Below are 14,806 nucleotides of genomic sequence, written 5' to 3'. Positions count from 1 at the left end.
AAACACAGCCCATTTTTCACTCATTTTTGCCCTCCTCAACCCCCAGGAGCATTTTATAGGCCTCCCAAGTCCTCTGCATGTCCATTTTTGTGAAGGGGCGGGGTTTCGGGAGGCCAAAAATGCTGTATTTCAGTGTATAAGACACACCCAGATTTTCACCCTCTTTGGGGGGGGAAGATGCGTCTTATACTCTGAAAAATATAGTAATTGGAAATTGAATTGGGCAGTATTAAAACACCTGTGGTATTCCTCTATTCATCTGTTCATTTATCCCCAAAATGCTCTCTGAGCCTGTTGATATCTCCCTTTTCTATGAAAGAAATGCCATTTTGGCTGAATGCTCCATACCTGAAGAATGATTTTTATAAGAGGCAATCTAAATTAATGTTTATTCTTGAAGTGCAGATATGGAGAAATAAATATGCTTAAGGATCAGGTTTAGAGTTCTGTCTCACCCTACAGTTTTCATATTTGGGACAGAGTTGTAAGAAGGGAACCTCCACTCTTGGGCATGTGCCTGTTCTGACTGAGTCTTCCCAAGAGCATGAAGCAAACTCCTGGTCCCAACAAAAATGCCTTTTATTGATTTACTCTGAATTCTGCTCATTCACAAAAAGTAAAGTCTTTCAAGGGAGGATTTACAGTCACAGACCTTATCTGGCTTGGAGAGCTGCCAGACCTATATCTGGAAAACTTGGCAAGGAGTCTTGGAGAGCCAAGAGCCAATTAATCGAACTAATTGTCTCCTGCAAACTGCACTCCCCTTTCGCTCCTCTTTTATTTCCTGGGAGGGCCCATTCATCGTCCACTTGTGGCCTTACTCCCAAGACCCAAGTTGACCCCTGTTCTTTAGCTGTTCCCTTTGTTTGGCAACTCTGTGCATGCGCACACTGGGAACAGGATCCAGCTGTTTGTCTGCCTCACTGATGTCTGACTTTGAAGGGATCTGATAACAGGTATATGGCTCTGGCCCCCTCTCTGTCTCCAACACAGAGTCCTCATCAGTACTTTTCCCAGACTCCAAGACTGGCCCATGTAATATAGCAATAGTAATAGCAGTAGACTTATATACCGCTTCATAGGCCTTTCAGGCCTCTCTAAGCGGTTTACAGAGAGTCAGCATATTGCCCCCAACAATCTGGGTCCTCATTTTACCCACCTCGGAAGGATGGAAGGCTGAGTCAACCCTGAGCCGGTGAGATTTGAACCGCTGACCTGCTGATCTAGCAGTAGCCTGCAGTGCTGCATTTAACCACTGTGCCACCTTGGCTCCATGTTCCTCCCCAAACTCCTCACTGTCCGAATCTGCTGCCAGCTCCACTGGCAGTTGGTGCGTTACAACAGTGGCCTAAAAGCTGATGTCATTTGGCCAGCAATACTTTCTGTCTCTTGCATGGAGAAAGGCAGATCTTGTTTCATCTGTACTTCTCCTTTCTCCAAAGGAGAAAGAATGAACATAATTGAAGCTAAATTGTGGCTGCTGATATTCCAGTAAGCTGCAGAAGTCAAAACTCCTCCTGTCGATAACAGCGAGAAAGACTTCTAAGTTTACTCAGGCCAGATGGATATCCAAAAGCCTGATGAAGTCTATGGGTATCAGCCCTTCAAGGCAAACCAGTGTCATATAATTATTTTTACTGTAAAACTATGGGAACAGAATCTTGTAAGTTTTCCTCCATCCCTCCTTCATCTTCATGTGAACTATGGAAGGGCTTGCCTAAGATGCTTATGCATGTTATTTTTTGGCATGACTGAGGTTACTTTTATCTGACTGTTGCCTTGGAAGCAGCTCATCTTCCTGTCCTTCATGGTCATTCTCTCTGTCCCCTACAGAGAGTCACTCTAACCCTAACCCTAACCCAAACATCTCCTTCCCTTGGGAACCATGATATTTTAGTTCACATGCCTGGCACAAGTATAGCTCTCAACTTATCCCCCACTATTTTAAATTTCCTACTTTTATTACATTTCCCCCCTGTATAATTGTAATTTTCATGAGGTACCAAGCAACGTACAGGCTTATCTAACATAACTTTTATCAGTTGGGAGCGGTTTTAAAGTTGGAGCCTGTTTTGCAACATTTTTTAAAATGTTCTCCTTTAGCCTAGCCTGGGAAGGAATGGATTTGCAATTAGGAGTTCCTAACAAATGTGGGAAGAAAGAGAAGCTTGAAGGTTTCTAAATATATTTCATTTATAAAGAGGAATATAAGAAAAAACTTCCACAGGAAATGGAAAAGCCTTATCACTGCATAAATAGTCAAAAAGAACTATGAAGATACAAAATTCAAGATTCTGCTCTTTTATAGGGAATTACAATATTTTCTAAGGCCAGTTTGGCTGTTATAAGATTCTGTATAACTTTATGCAATTATACTTAATACTGATGTATTATAATAGAGGGCACATTTTTTTAAAAAAATTAAGGTGTATTTGTATTTGTATTTATTTGTCTTGTATGCCGCCCACTCCCGAAGGACTCCGGGCGGCTCACAATAGACAAGGGAAGGGGGAAGACTAGACAAAGACAACACTTTAAAAACAAAACCGCAACATTCACAATTTCCGTGGGGCTGGATGTTTCACAGGCCCCCCGGCCTGCTGGAGCAGCCAGGACTTGGTGGCTTTGCGGAAAGCCGGGAGGGTCGTAAGGGTCCGGATCTCGACAGGGAGATCATTCCAGAGGGCTGGAGCTGCAACAGAGAAGGCTCTCCCCCGGGGGGTCGCCAGCCGACATTGGCTGGCGGATGGAATCTGGAGGAGACCTAACCTGTGAGATCTGATCGGTCTATGGGAGGTAATCGGCAGGAGGCGGTCTCTCAGGTAGAAATGGGTTTTTTACTAAGATCTCTTAGGCAAGGTTTACATCAGGGCCACTCCAAACCTTCTGCTCATTGACCCCTTTATGAAGTTCCAGATTGTTCAACAATCCCCAAGCATTTATTATATGAAGATAATGTAATAAATACTAGTTTAACTGATAGTACTACAAATAATAACAGCAACATCAATTGAATTTCTTGGGGATTGAGACTGACCATTTTGGGGAAGCTAAAATGAACCCAATTTTACATTCAATTCCATCTCCTTCACCACAGCTGTCAAACTCGTAAGCCATGGGCCTTGAGCTGGATGCGTTAAGTGGTTCAAAGTATAACCAAAATTCTTTCAAACTGGCCAGATTCACATGACATGCTAAATTAGATTATGATTGGTTAAATTGTAATTCAGTGTAATTCTATTTGTTTTTTTTCTCACTATGTTAGCAGTAAGTGTGGCTGCTGAGAATATATTCTTTAATTGAGAAGTGCCAGTGATTTCCTAACAGCCCGGCTTAAAGAGAAGTCCTTAAGCAGAGGTACTCAAAATTGTATCATAGGAGTGGTGCTTGAGTCCACCGGGCTGCCACTTCTCAGGCAACTTGTGCTGATAGGAAAAAGTGGGAATTCCCCTCAAGGTTTGGTTTGACTTTGCCTTCCCTTTTCTTAGAACAGTAACGCAAACATTTTTAAGAAATATTTTCTGGGGCTTTGGCTACTGAAGAACTTTATAGCGTAGATATGTGTTGACATATTACTGAGCCAAGGTGGCGCAGTGGTTAAATGCAGCACTGCAGGCTACTTCAGCTGACTGCAGTTCTGCAGTTCGGCTGTTCAAATCTCACCGGCTCAAGGTTGACTCAGCCTTCCATCCTTCCGAGGTGGGTAAAATGAGGACCTGGATTGTTGTTGGGGGCAATATGCTGACTCTGTAAACCGCTTAGAGAGGGCTGAAAGCCCTATGAAGCGGTATATAAGTCTAACTGCTATTGCTATTGCTATTGCTACATATCCCCTTTTCCAACAGCTGTAGCAACTCTTCAAGCAACTTTGTGGACTAGGAATGTTTTCTAAAATAGCAGCTGTTGTAGTTCTGGTGCTTAGTAACATCTGGGAAGTTTATTTTTATTGACAGATTAGTGTGGCATCATGATAGGGAGAAGTATTATTTACTCAGATTGAGTAAATAAACAATGTCCCAGGAGGCACTGGGATAATCCCAAATGCATGGACTTTGCAAGATCCATTGCTACTGTATGTTAATTTACTTGATTATTTTATTTTAGTAGTTATTTAAAAATATAAAGAAAAGCAAGTAAAAAAATTAAGAAAGATTAGCAAGCAACATCATAAATTATAAAATGAAGTACTATTAAATTAGTGCATTACTGCATTTTAAGACTCCCTAACGTTATTAAAACCCAGTATTTAATAGATAATAAAATAACCAATATAATATGAATCATAAATCACAGTAAAAAGTAAACAAAATTTTCTGCCTAATCTAAACATTTTATCCTTATTTAACCAATAAAACAACCCTAATATATTAAACTCTTAATTGTTAAGAAAAGCCCAAATTTTGAATGCAACATATTTAAGAGATTTAATCTATTCCAATGTGGAAGGAAGGAAGGAAGAAGGGAGGGAGGGAGGGAGGAAGGAAGGAAAGGAAGGAATTTGCCAATCCAAAATTGAGAGATCATATCAATGATCTTTTTTTTTAAAAAAAAAAGATAAGCTAGAAAGAGCAAAATTTGTAGTATAATCCTGTGTAAATATAGGTCCAATAATATTCACTGTATAGTAGGTAGTGTGTGCTACTTGCTCTAATATATGCCAGAAAAGCATGGACACTAACCTCACAATTGTTGCAAAAGATATGAGTGGCGCAAAAATCCATGGAAAGATGCCCACTTGAGATAGAAGATAGAAAGATAGAAAGACCTGCACATCAGACGTGGGTTCCGGATCCTCCACATGAATGTGTGCAGCACATGTGCATGTGTTGTACCTTCCAGTGACACCTCCACAAGCCTCTGCGATGCTCCAGCTGCTCAATGAAGTGTTGCACAGGCGCTGTACGTGCCATGCGTGTGTGTGGAAGCATCGAAGGCTTTAAAGGACAGGTAATGAGCTCAGGCGGGTGGGTGGGCCATACCGGAACGGTACCCGGTGCTCCAGGCAGGCTCTGGTACTCCCGTACCGGGGCGTACCACCTGCAACTCACCACTTCTGCACATGGATTAGAGAACAAATGAAAGTATACAATGTCATCAAGAGAGTAAAAGAATTGCAGTGGAAATGGGCTGGTCACCTAAACAACAAGAACTGATGGCAGGTGGACTAAGCTAGTTATAAAATGGATCACACTTGAGAAAAAGCATCCACAAAAGAGACCTAAAACAAGATGGATCAGTCGATGACATCAGAAACTATTGTAGGTCTAATTGGCAAAAGAAAGCTCAGAATCATTTTGTCTGGAAACATGCAGAAGAGGACTTCATCCTGGTATGGTTAGACAATGGCTAAAATGATGATGATGATGATGATGATGATGATGATGATGATGATGATGATGATGATGATGATGATATATTTCTATGTATGTAGAAAACAGGGGAAAAAAGTTATAAAAGTCCAGCAAGAGGTTATAAAATAGGTGAAAAGTCAACCAGTCATAGATCAAGAGGTAGTAAAGCTTCAGAAAGTGCAATTAAAACCCAAGCAAGATTAAGAAAAATGAGCAGCTGAAGGAAAAAGGTGGCAAGAGACCAGACCTTCCACAGCCCCCCTCTTTTCCATTGGTGCATAACTGTCCAAAGGTCATCCTGGGTCTTCCTAGTTTCCCCTTCAAAAACGGGGAACCGAGCCACCAAATAACCAGCTTTGGTGACAAAATCAGATATTCAAGCAGGAGAAAAAGAATCACCTGTCAGTTCAGTACACCATTTTGGAGGGGGATTCGGAGCAAATTCCCCTAAACTCTGAATCAAAGTCTAACACTGTCATTTTTTTTTACATATTTCTCGCATAGTCCTTTTTGATGACACAATTAAATTGTAGATATTGTGGCTTTGACAAGATGATCTCACAGCTAACCTTCCAGCTCTGTAATTTTTTTTACTCTCAAGATTTCTATAGGGTTAGAGGCAGTGGTGGGTTCCGGATCCCGGTGTAACCGGTATGGTGCAACGGGACCGGGCATCCACCACATGAATGTGCGCAGCATGCACATGCGTACTTACCACCCGAAACGCTTCACGACGCCTTGGTGACTCTCCAGCTGCTTGGCGGAGCATCACGCAGGTACCGTACACTCCATGCGTGTGCGTGGAAGCACCGATCAGCTCAAATACAGGTAAGGAGTGCGGGCAGGCGACTGGTCCCTCCGGAGCACCATACCGGAACGGTACCTGGTGCTCCCAGCAGGCACTGGCATGCTTGTACCGGGGCGTACCGGGGCGCTCTACATGGGGCAGCCCTTGAAGAGCATTCAGAGACTTCAGCTCGTCCAGAATGCAGCCGCGCGAGCGATTGTGGGTGCACCTCGGTACACCCATGTTACACCTATCCTCCGTGAGCTGCACTGGTTACCGATTGGTCTCCGGATACGCTTCAAGGTGCTAGTCATCACTTATAAAGCCCTTCATGGTATTGGACCTGGGTACTTGAGAGACCGCCTGCTGCCAATTACCTCCCAAAGGCCCATTAGATCCCACAGATTAGGCCTCCTCCGGGTTCCATCTACTGGCCAATGTCATCTGGCTACTACTTGGGGGAGGGCCTTTTCTGTGGCTGCTCTGGCCCTTTGGAACGAACTCCCCGCAGAGATTCGGACCCTCACCTCTCTCCAGGCTTTCCGAAAGGCCGTTAAAACCTGGCTGTGTCGGCAGGCCTGGGGTTGATGAGTTCCCTTCCCCTCTCGAATCGTGTGACTGTTGATTGTCTTTTAAATTCCCCTGTACCTTTTCTGTTGTAGTTTCTTCGTGTTTACCTTCCCCCCCCCCTTGGGTTTGTGAGCCACCCTGAGTCCCTCAGGGAATAGGGCATATAAATAAAATAAACCTTCAAACCTTCAAACCTTCCCACCACTGGTTAGAGGTGACAGTGTGAAAGCCTCAAGGAAATATATAAGGCCCTTCATAAATTAAGCTTCTTATGCTCACAAAATACAAGGAAACATCTCTTTCAAGTTGAGCTTGCTTCTGACTGACTCTGGATCTTGCCATTGCTTTCTTGGCCAGACAGCAGATCGCCACTGCCTTTTTTCTGGATGTTTTCTGAATTCTTGGTCAAAAAATCCCTATAGTTATGGATTTCCTGGTAATCTTCCAGATAAACAAACACTTAGCTTTTTGAGATCAATTAAGATCAAGTTGGTACTAACACCTGACCCTCTAGACCCAGTCTGTCAAACTGGCAGCCCACAGGCCAGATGTGTCACACACAAGCTACACCCTGGCTTTGCAATGGCAAAAAATGCCATGATACATCGTGTGACACGATCGAGTTTAGATTTAGATTTAGATTTATTAACATTTGTATGCCGCCCACTCCCTTGGGACTCTGGGCGGCTTACAGACAAGACAAAAGAAACATATATTAAAAAATTTAAAATAAGGATACAAGTATTAAAATTTCACACTATGCATACTGTTAGAGTGGGGCTGGATATAATCAACAGCCCCAGGCCTGCCGGAACAGCCAGGTCTTAGTGGCTTTACGGAAGGCCGGAAGAGTGGTAAGGGTCCAGATCTCTACGGGTAGATCGTTCCATAGGGCCGGAGCAGCTACAGAGAAGGCCCTCCCCTGGGGAGCCGCCAACCGACATTGACTGGCCGACAGCACCCGGAGAAGGCCCAATCTGTGTGATCTTATTGGTCGTTGGGAGATAAATGGCAGGAGGCGGTCTCTCAGGTAACCAGGTCCTAAACCATGTAGGGCTTTAGAGTTTGACACCTGTGATCTAGACTCAGATGAGAGAAGGCCAGTCTGAACTTCAACTTAGCCAGGATGCTCAGTGAGGGACTAAAGACCATCATTCTCTCTGTCCAGTTAATCTTGCAGGTTTGTTGTTGGGGGAATTGTGAAGTCGCAGGGAAAAGAGGAAACAAATACAATAAATAACTTAAATGAAAGAAATGTATACATACAAACATGAGGGAATAGTCATAAGTAACTGTATATAATTTTATAATCAGGTTCATAGACTTGTAACTAGTTTCTTTCAGATAACTCTTGCCAGTCATCCCAAGCTGTTAGGTTTTGCAGAAATGCAAGGAACAGCAAAGTTATCAGAGTCCAACACAGTTTTTCTTTCCAACCTATTTGGACACTTGTTAAAAGTAACAATGTGAAGGCTAAAGGTTGAGTTAAAGCTCCAAACTAATTTACAATGTGGGGCTGATACTAAATACTATTTCAAGTACTAGTGATTATGTGGAAAAGTAAATATGGATAACAAAGCAGATTTGTTTTCGGGGATTATTTCTCTAAAATACGCCTATTTAAAGCAACATCATAGAGGTGGAGACCTTACTTTATAGAATAGAATTTGTCCTTGAAGTGGAAGCTAAGACTTACTGAGAACAGATGGCAAGATAAACTATACAACCTCCATTAAGCATTTTGTGTGACATCTTGCAGAGATGCTCAAGGTGAAATCTGGCCAATTTACGTGTCCCTAATGCATGATCCAGCTGCCAAGGATGTGATAGACTATATAACTCACCTCAGGAAATCTGAGAAGAATCCCCCTTTCAGCCATCAACTCAGACAACAGAGAAACCAATGATGTATTATTATTTCAGTTTAAGGAATGTAAACTCAAGACAAGCTGTTGAGGACTTTGTGCACATGACATAGTCTTACAAGGATGCTTGGGCATAGATAGATAGATAGATAGATAGATAGATAGATAGATAGATAGATAGATAGATAGATAGATAGATAGATAGATAGATGATAGATAGATAGATAGATAGATAGATAGATAGATAGATAGATAGATAGATAGATAGATAGATAGATAGATAGATAGATAGATAGATGTAGATACAGACAGATAGACAGACAGACAGACAGACAGACAGACAGACAGACAGACAGACAGATGACAGAGAGATAGGTGACAGAGAGATGATAGAGGATAGAGGATGGATGGATGGATGGATGGATGGATGGATGGATGGATGGATGGATGGATGGATGGACAGACAGACAGAAAGACAGAAAGACAGACAGACAGATGACAGAGAGATAGGAGATAGAGAGATGATAGAGGATGGATGAATGGATGGATAGATGACAGAGAGATAGGTGATAGAGAGATGATAGATAGAGATGGATGGATGGATGGATGGATGGATGGATGGATGGAGAGAGAGAGAGAGAGAGAGAGAGAAATTTTTTATTGTCAAACTTTTACTGTGAGCACTGGCCAACATTAAAAATGAAGTTCTGTTGCCTGCTCACAAGAGAAAGTGTCTATTTATCCAAACACACGTTAACCACCCTGGTAAGCTTCATAGTCCAAATTTGTCCTGCATCTCATTACAAAGCAATGTATTAGTCCTATTGTTCTTTTCTATATTGAAAGTGAGGCATTTTATTTCACATTTGGCTTTGGCTTTTTACCGTTAGAATTAAAAATATGCCTGTCTACCAGCTGCTAAATTTAGAATCACAAGACAACAAGCAATCTGCCTCTTCTTTTTGTACAGGCATTCAACAACTTCTGTATAAAAAGCTAAACAGTGATGTGGCTGATTTAGAGGGCAGGTGTTTCAACTGTAGAACTTGGCTGAGGCTCAAAAATTCTTTCAAAATGGTTTGGAGGTAGGCTAATGTTTTGCGGGAGAAATAGTGGCTGCATATCATCTTAGTGACTTCAGTTTCTGTAAAGAGATGGAGTCTCTGGCTCTTACCATAAACCAGGGCTGTCCACAGAGGAGAGTCAAAATGGCAGCCACAGTCCCATGACTGAAGCCTCACACTTTTTCACATGTGTTGTACATTAAAAAGTAGCAGAGTTTTGATTGTAAAGTTGCAGCTTACTTGTCTTCATTTTTTTTACACCCCCAACAGATGTTTAATGAAACTTCAAGAGCATGTTGTGAACATTCTCAAAACATGACAGCTCTGGGGAGGCTTCTCCATTGACTGACCAGTTCCCTTGGTGGGCAAAATGAAGGTTACTTATTGAATTATTATTTTTGATATACCAAATAGGTCTTTCACCTCAAAAAAGATATTTATCCTGTTTGGAGACCACAACCTAATATGAAAGTTGGAGAATTTAGCTCACAAGAGTCCCCAGTTATTAAGACTGGTAAACAGAAGATTGGTGAAATCCATCACAATTCTATAAATAAAGGTAATATGAGTGGAGGAAATTACACATGCCAATGCTGTCAGCACCACCCAAAAAAGAACCATTTAGTTCTGTGTAAATGACTGTTGTTATCAGAGGAAGTGAAGAATCTCCAGCTGTTCTAGGAACCAGCATCTCATAGCTACCTGGGGAGTGGGGACAGGCTTCTTTAGTAAGTCTTTCGGCTCCACAAACCTCACTCTCCTGAAAAATACAGAAAATTAATCAGAGGTGGTATTCAGCCAGTTCGGACCTGTTTGGGTAAATGGGTAGCTCTGATGATCAGTTGGCCCCACCCTATCCTGTCCTTTATTTCCTGATATCTAGCTCATCTCAATCATACAGCACAGCTGATCACCCTCCCTTGCTGTTCTACATACCATTGCTGACTTGGAAGGTAAGCAGCTGAGTTTTTAAATGCTCAATTTTCAGTGCTGCACACAAGTGCTGTAGGCACACACGCACACAAAGCACATGTGTGCACGCAAAGTGCACGCTCACCAAATCGGTTGTTAAACCAGCAGCATCCCACCACTGAATGGCATGTATTCAAAACTAGGAGCCACCTAGTCCTAGAACAAAGAAGAATGGAATACAGTACATGGTGTCTTATGGGCTTTTATATCCAGGAACTCTTAAAATGTGTTGGATCATATTGTCTATTATTCCTAGCCACCTTAACCCAGGCAGCAAGTTAGTTGGATGGTTTCCTCAGAGAAATCTTCCCTTTCTAAATCTGCTTGCAAGATTAGAGGGAACTAAGCAGTTCACTCTCTGAAATGCCTAGCAGGCTCATTCAAATAATACAGCTGGATTGCAGCCAGCATACAGTTGTGCTGTGGGGAAGTTGCAGGGGATTATTTTCTGTGCATTTTTGGACATGTCAGTTGGCAGCAGACATAGCAACAAGCTGCTATCTTTGCAAAGATACTGAGTGACTCCACCAGTTCCATTCAAAGGAGATAACATTGCAGGAGCAACCAAGACTTTTAGTGGTTCAAAATCAGTTATATAGCCCCATTTTTCCCAGGAGATTAATGCTACACGGTGGAAATGTGTTGGTAGAAGCTATCAAAAAAAGATGGTTAAAAGAAATAATTTCTTTTTCAGATTTTCAAACAGGTTCAGAAGCTTTATGGTCACTAAAAATTCACTAGTGGATGCTGTTTCAAATTTCAGATGTAAGTGGAACCAAAAACATTTCAGGACTACCAGTAGCAACAAAATTCCCAATAATATGTAAACAGTTTGCAATGGATTCGGCATGATCCCCCTTCCAAGGAAGGATTTGATGATTTATTTCATACTTTCTATAGGTTTTATGCTATTAGCTCAACACTGGTAAAAGAGCAGGTTGTTAAAAGGCAATACATCTGACTTGCTGAACAGGTCTGTTTTCCTGGAAAATCTGCTGAGTAGCCCCAAAGTCCGACTCAGAATAGACAATGTGTTCAGCTCAAATTCCTTTGTTAAGGAAAGGAGTACATGCCTTTGGATAGCAAGTTTGGCACTGGGTTTATCTATGTACAATTTTAAAAAAACGCATCCTACCTCCACATTCAAACATTCTTTCTCCCAACCCTGATGCAAAACAGTTCTTCTTGGAGTGTTGGCTGTTGTTTTGGTAAAAGTAAAGCAAAAATTTTGCTATTTTCATTTTATTTGTGCCTGCCTTTGATTTTATGCCTTAAAGTACTTTGGCTTAAAAATGTAACTAACTTAATGTTGACTGTAATCCCCTTCCACAAACACTTACGCACTTTACAAGGGCACATGTCAAGGTAAGTTGTTCCTTCTACTATCACCCACCTACACATTTGTAAATCAACAGTTACACATAACTTCTTTGACCTCATTTCAGGGAAACCAAGTGTGGATTAAGAACGCACAATAAAGGATGGCTTAATTTACAGACCCACTTAACTTCCTCATGTGAATTTGAAAAGAGATGCAGCTTCTACTTCACCCTTTCTAGTTGGAAGTACGGCTAGCATGTTAGTGGAGGAGAGGGAGTATGGAGGTGGGGGGGGGGAGTATGAAGTTGATTGCACCTGCAATAGCTAGGGTACTACTTGCTCTAGGGCAACATATGAGAAACTGATTCCCTGGCTGTTGACTGCTTGATAGAACATCCTGTTCCAGCTTCTCCTTTCCTTGCTAAGAAGCACCATAAGGGGTAATAAACAGGTAGGCAATCAGGTAATACTCTTGGCTCAGCTCTGCGCTCAGTCGGCAGTGTTCCCTGGAGCCTTTCTCATGCACTACCAGCTATTAACTTAATTGTCTTTGAGACGTTGATGGGACAATGATTGCACACAGAAGTGCTAACTCACATCTTAAAAAGAGACAAAGACCTAATTTCCATAGATGTGGATAACTAAGACATTTCCCTGCCTCCAGCCTGTATCTACCCACTCCAAAGAATTCCCTCTGCTGGGAATTGAACCCAAATATTAGGGTTGTGGAGTTGTGATTTCAGGGAAAGATACAGTACGAATGCTTTAAGGAGCAGATTATTACTTATGCAAGCCTCACTAAAATAAACAAGCGTTAGATGGTAATAGCTATTCCGTTCATTTCAAACATTAAGCTTAATGTTGAAGCACTTTCGTTGCAATAGCTAGATTTAATCCCTAACTTTTCCAGTTACAAAAACAAGTAATGTATAAAAACTGGCTTATATTTTAACACTTCAATTTGCTAAGTTTTCTTCATTTCTCAGACTTCCAAATTCAGTTGCATGTTTTCTGCTAGCCACTAGTATTGAAACAGCATTTCAATGTTATCCCGTGTTTGCTGGAATTTGTTTTCCCATGGAGGGCTTGTTTGCAATTTCGTTGTTCCTGTTTAGCATGTCCTTCAGCCTAGCTGGAATATCCTTGGATGGAATGTTCCTGCAATGCATGTCTCACAGGCGAGCTTTGCTATTTGTTTTCTTAAAATATTTATATGGCCACCCATGTTAAGCAACTGCGGGAGGCTCACAGCAACAATAAAACCTATAAATAAAACAATCATAAAACAATAAAAACAATAAAACAAAACGCCTGCACCTTAAATGTCCCCTTGGTATGCTCCACAGCAAGCTCAGTTGCCCTCCTTCCATACCATCTACAATATAATACAATCCCAATGTCTCAGTAAAAAAAAAAACACAGGTCTTAATGGCCCTCTAAATAACTAGAAGGGTGGGTGTCTCTTGAATCTCCAGCAAGAGGATTTAAGAGCAGTCGTGGAAAAGGCCCACTTCCAAGATTTCACTAGATTGCAAGATTTCAGGGGGGGAATCTGGAATGTACCCATTCTATCTGCTTAATGAAAGATAGTCTTAAACTGTGGTGCCCACCTACCAGTGGTGGGTTTCAAAAAAAATTTGGAACCTACTCTGTGGGTATGGCCTCCTTTGTGGGAGTGGCTTGCCGGCCATGTGACCTGGTAGGAGTGGCTTGCCGGCCATGTGTTCTCTCTCTCTCTCTCTCTCTCTCTCTTGCCTTCCTTTTGTCTTTCTGTCCCTTTTTTCTTTTTTTTCTTTCATCTCTCAGTCTTTTTCTTTCTTTTTTTTCTTTCTTTCTTCCTTTCTCTTTCTCTCTCTGTATCTGTCTGTCTGTGTGTGTGTGTGTGTGTGTGTGTGTGTGTGTGCGCACACGCCAGTGGTGGGTTTCAAAAAATTTTGGAACCTCTTCTATAGGTGTGGCCTGCTTTCTGGGTCCACTGATGGAGCCTCTTCTGACCAGTTCGGTAGATTTGACGAACCGGTTCTACCGAATAGGTGCAAACTGGTAGGAACCCACCTCTGGAACATCCTTCTCTCCAAACTTAAATTGCTCCCCATCCCTTTGCTATTCCAAAAGAAACTCAAGATCTAATTGTGCGACCAGGCCTGGGGCTGCCACTGACTGAGCAAGATGGTTGGGTAGGCCATGTTTTATTTCCCCTTTACTTTGATTGTATTTTGGGTTGTTTGTTTCTTTGTTTATATAGCAATAGCACTTAGACTTATATACCACTTCATGGTGTTTTTACAGCCCTCTCTAAGCGGTTTAGAGTCAGCATATTGCCCCCAACAATCTGGGTCCCCATTTTACTGACTTCAGAAGAATGGAAGGCTGAGTCAACCTTGAGCCGGTGAGATTTGAACTACTGAACTGCAGCTAGCAGCCAGCTGAAGTTGCCTGCAGTACTACACTCTAACCACTATGCCACCTTGGCTCAATATCCCACCTTTATTAGTTTTACAAATAACTCAAGATGGCAAGCATATCCAACACACCTTCCTCCTCCTGTTTTCCCCATAACAATAACTTTGTGAAGTGGGTTGGGCTGACCCAAAGTCACCCAGATGGATTTCATGGCTAAGACAGGACTTGAACTCATGCTCTCTCACCTTCTAACCTAGTACATTAACAACTAGACCAAACCAACTCTTCTTTATTCTTAGGATACTTATTACTGTGGGATTTTTATATTTGCTTTCACTGTTGTTATATTTTATCTATTGTGTGCTGCCCAGAATCACCTTTGCTTTGATTAATAAACACTTATATACATAAATAATTACACACATAAATACATTGCCTGAAGTGTACAAGGGTAAATGAAGAGTGAATAAATGT

This window comes from Thamnophis sirtalis, unplaced genomic scaffold, assembly GCF_051295495.1.
Source record: "Thamnophis sirtalis isolate CommonGarterSnake01/CBP01778 unplaced genomic scaffold, rThaSir2_p1.2 scaffold_1, whole genome shotgun sequence".
NCBI classification, from domain to species: Eukaryota; Metazoa; Chordata; class Lepidosauria; order Squamata; family Natricidae; genus Thamnophis; species Thamnophis sirtalis.
Note: the sequence above shows the minus strand (reverse complement) of the source record.